Raw genomic sequence first — 4974 nt, forward strand, 5'->3', positions numbered from 1 at the left:
ATACTGGCCAATACAGCTTCAAAAATCTAAGAATTCATTATCATGGATCATTAGACAAGTAAATGTCATACTCAAACATAAGGAAATGGAATATTATCAGCTTAATAATAATAAATGAAATAGAACTTCTGATTAAAGGCATTAAAACATAAAGAACACACTATATCATGGCAAAAGTGGGGGAGGAGAGAACAAAAAAGTCAGTTGGGCATCCGACTTCAGCTCAGGTCGTGATCTCACGGTTTGTGAGTTGGAGCCCCACATCAGGCTCTGTACTGACAGCTCAGAGCCCAGAGCCTGCTTCGGATCCTATGTCTCCCCTTCTCTCTGTGCCCTGCCACCACCCCCCCAGCTCCCACAGGTCATGCTCTGTCTCTCAAAAATGAATAAACCTTAATAATTTTTAAAAAAGAGCTTAAAGTATGTTTGTTAGATAAAACTCAGGTTACAAGTTAAATTTTAATTTTAGATAATGAGTAATTTTTTGCTGCATGCTTATTTGAGACATATGAGAATTTAAAAAAATTAAAAAGAGGGGCACCTGGGTGGCTCAGTCGGTTAAGCGTCTGACTTCGGCTCAGGTCATGATCTCGCGGTCTGTGAGTTCGAGCCCCCATCGGGCTCTGTGCTGACAGCTCAGAACCTGGAGCCTGCTTCTGATTCTGTGTCTCCCTCTCTCTCTGACCCTCCTCCCCCTTCATGCTCTGTCTCTCTCTGTCTCAAAAATAAATAAACGTTAAAAAAATTAAAAAGAGAGAAATTGCTAATCAAAAGAATAATCAGACAAATCAAATCCAATATCAGTTAAATATTGAAAAACACTGTTTTGTGCTCACTTCAGCAGTACATATACGAAAATTTGAATGATACAGAGAAGATTACCATGACCCCTGTGCAAGGCTGACATGCAAATTCGTGAAGTGTTCCATATTAAAAACCAAATCCAAAACAAAATGAAAAAAAAAAAAAGAACACACACACACACACACACACACACACCAAAAAACACTGTCTTACAAATCAATTGACTAAAGAAAAAATACAATGAATAAAACACAATAAGAGATTGCTTTTATATGAGAATTCAAATACAGCACGTTTTTGTCTGAGTCTTTGGTACACAAAATGCAGCCCACAGGATAATAGAATCACCATCACCATGAAGCTTATTACACATGCATAAACTTAGTCCCAATCCAAACAGGGAAATCATATCTGCATTCAATATGATTCCCATATAAAAGTTTGAGAAACACTGATCTAGATAGTACAGCCAATTTCAATGGAAATTAAAAAAAAAAAACATATCCTCAAAGATTTTTCTTTAATTTTTCTTAAAGTTTATTTATTTATTTTGAAAGAGAGAGAACAAGTGGGAAAGGGGCAAAAGGAGAGGGCAAGAGAGAGTCCCATGCAGGCTCTGTGCTTTTGGTACAGAGCCCAACATGGGACTTTATCTCACGAACTGGAAGATCAAGTTCCAAAATCAAGAGTTAGATGCTTAACTGGCTGAGCCTCCCAGGCAGCACTCGAAGATTTTATATATCAGGCAAAACCTGATTTTCAGTTTATCTCTAAAACAGCAACATAAACATCAAACAAACATTTGAAGAAGAAAATGAAAGAATGAAGATAATGCATAATTATAATTATTTAAAATATTAATCATTAAGGAGTAAGAAGATCTAATAACAGAGCCATTGAAAATGAAGTAGCATAAAATGATGTCAAATTGTAATAAGGCAACTGTATTTTGAAAATAAAAAATGGATAAATAGCCTCTTGGAATAATTTAATTTAATATATAGTATGCATAACAAAATCATGTATTTTAACTGAAAATAGTGAAAGCTATATGCTGAGAAACCTGATTTTTTTTTCAAAATATAAAACTTAAGATTTAATATAAACACTTATGTAAACATATCACAAAGTAGAAATTCTTCCAACCATTATAAATATGAACATGAAATGACTTAACACATATATCTGGTCTTATGTTCAATGAAGAGTAAAAGTTAGTGGTCTGTCTTCTGTCTTCTTCCTTCTCTTTACTTTCCTTACTGTATCCTTTCCTTTTTTTACCCTCTCTTTCTTTAATATTTTCCCCTTTCATTCCTTTTACTGACTTGGGATGAAAAAGAAAATTATAAAAAATCTACTAGAAGTCTATAGAGTTAAAAAAATTTTTTTAAAGAGAATTATAAAAAAAAATTAAGGTTTACTTATTTGTGAGAAAGTGAGAGAGAGGGACAGAGAGAGCACAGGTTGGGGAGGGGCAGAGAGAGACCCACACAGAACCCGATGCAGGCTCCAGCCTCTGACCTGTCAGCACAGAGCCCAGTGCAGGACTCCAACTCTCAAAATGCGAGATCATGACCTGAACCAAAGTCGGACATGTGACCGACTGAGCCAAACAGCTGCACCTAAAGAGAATGTTAAAAGACATTGGCTGACATTGTTGATAGGGGTGCAAACTGGTGCAGCCACTGTGGAAAACACTATGGAGGTTCCTCAAAAGATTAAAAATAGAAGTACCATATGATCCAGTAATCATACTATTATTTGCCCAAAGAATATGAAAACACTAATTCAAAAGGATGCATCCCCCTTATGTTTATTGCAGCATTTACAATAGTGAAAATATGGATAGATGAATGGATAAAGATTATATATATATATATATATATATATATATATAATCTTATGGAATATTATTCGGCCATAAAAAAGAAAGAAATTTTGCTGTTTGCAAAAATATGAATGGATCTAGAGACATAATGCTAAGTGAAATAAGTCAGAAAAAGATAAATATCATATTATACCATATAATAAATACCATATACTAAACTCATATGTGGAATTTAAGAAACAAAACAAATGAATGACAACAACAAAAAGAAACAAGCCAAAAACACTCTCTTAATTATAGAGAATAAACTGTAGAGAATTACCAGAGGGGAGATGGGTGGGGAGATGAGGAAAATAGGAGGAGGGAATTAAGAGTACACTTATCTTGATGAGCACTAAGTAACATGTAGAATTGTTGAATCAATGTATTATACACCTGAAACTAATATAACAAACACTCTATGTTAACTATACTGGAATCAAATTTTCTAAAAGATGAATACGGTTTTGGGGTCTAATGTGCAACATGGTGATTATATTAACAATACCGAATTATGTACTTGGAAGTTGCTAAGGGAGTAGATCTTAAATGTTCTCACCACAAAAAGGAAATGGTAATTATGTGAAGTGATGGAAGTGTTAGCTAACACTACAATGGTAATCGTTTTTTAATATGTAAGTGCATCAAATCAATAAAAACATTGTATACCTTAAACTTACACAATACATCCATTATATTTTACTAAACTGGGAGAATTTTTTTAAAAGATGATGTGTGACACTTCAAATGCAGATTAAAAACATATTGCTACCTTGAACAAGTTAAATAAAAAAATTAAAAAAAAATTTAATGTGTATTTTTTTTTTGAAGGAGAGAGAGACAGAGTGTGAGTGGGGGAGGGGCAGAGACAGAGACAGAGGCACAGAATCCGAAGCCGGCTCCAGGCTCTGTGTTGTCAGCACAGATCCCTATGTGGGGCCCAAACCCACAAGCCGGGAGATCATGAACTGAGCAGCAGTCAGATGTTTTACTGACTGAGCCACCCAGGTCACCCATAAAAGGATTTTTTACATAATTCTTTTGAGAGAGAGAGAGAGCATGAATGAGGGTAGGAGCAGAGAGTGGGAAAGAGAGAATCCCAAGCAGGCTCCACATTGTCAGCACAATCCCCAAGCAGGGCTTGATATTACAAAGCTGTGAGATCTGAGCTGAACCAAACTCAAGGGTCGGTCGCTTGTCTGAGTGAGACAACCAGGCGCCCCAGGATTTTTTTTTTTTTCTAGATGAGAAGACCATGAACTCTGTTGATGAGAGGCGGGAGTGAAATGTGACAACATATAAAGAAAATGAAAATGCCGTTATATCTTTTTTGGTTCCCTTATGCCATAAAGAAAACCTTGACTTGAGAATGTTTTATGAGAAATTAATCACCATTCCCACATTATGTCCTTTTCTCAACAGACTATGGATCACAGACTGTAAACCTATTCAGGCTTAACTCTCACTGAAACCAAAATGGTGCAAACTTGATTCTGTTTAAAAGCTCTGAACATTATGATTCCCCTTACAGTCCTTCCCTTTATTAGGAGCAAAAGATCACAGTGACTAAACCCATTCAGAGGAAGAAAAGGAGCTCAGAATGTAGAAGAGTAGAAAAAGAATACCAAGGGAAAGTTAAAAAGAAGATTCTTTTTTTTTTAATTTTTTTTCAACGTTTTTTATTTATTTTTGGGACAGAGAGAAACAGAGCATGAACGGGTGAGGGGCAGAGAGAGAGGGAGACACAGAATCGGAAACAGGCTCCAGGCTCCGAGCCATCAGCCCAGAGCCTGACGCGGGGCTCGAACTCACAGACCGCGAGATCGTGACCTGGCTGAAGTCGGACGCTTAACCGACTGCGCCACCCAGGCGCCCCAAAAAGAAGATTCTTTTGCAGAAAAGCTTGATCTCATAGGGTTAAGATCCATTGTAAAAAGTAAGACTTGAGTTAAAATGATTTCTTTTTAAAAAAATGTTTATTAATTTATTTTTCAGAGAGAAAGAGAGAGCAACAGAGGGGCAGAGAGAGAGGGATAGAGAGAATCCCAAGCAGGTTCTAAGTTGTTAGCATGGAGTCCCAACCCAGGGCTCAATCTCACTAACACGAGACCACAACCTGAGCTGAAATCAAGAGTGAGTCGTTTAACTGACTGAGCCACTCAGGTACCCTTAGCTAAAAATAATTTCTTATTCCTTAACCATAATCATTCACACATGCCAGATGAGATGAAACGGTATTTAACTTCTATACAGAAACCACCAGGGCCGATTTTTCTAGGCATTATAAGTGAAAACACACCTAG

General features: G+C 36.5%; 1 non-coding gene across 1 annotated transcript; it reads left to right on the top strand.

Moving 5' to 3' along the window:
- The first annotated feature begins 828 nt into the window (after positions 1-828).
- On the top strand, positions 829-935 carry LOC115527820. The gene has a single exon (XR_003973056.1). It is a non-coding gene; the product is annotated as a U6 spliceosomal RNA (small nuclear RNA).
- The last annotated feature ends 4039 nt before the right edge of the window (positions 936-4974 follow it).

This window comes from Lynx canadensis, chromosome D2 (assembly GCF_007474595.2).
Source record: "Lynx canadensis isolate LIC74 chromosome D2, mLynCan4.pri.v2, whole genome shotgun sequence".
In the NCBI taxonomy this organism is placed as follows: domain Eukaryota; kingdom Metazoa; phylum Chordata; class Mammalia; order Carnivora; family Felidae; genus Lynx; species Lynx canadensis.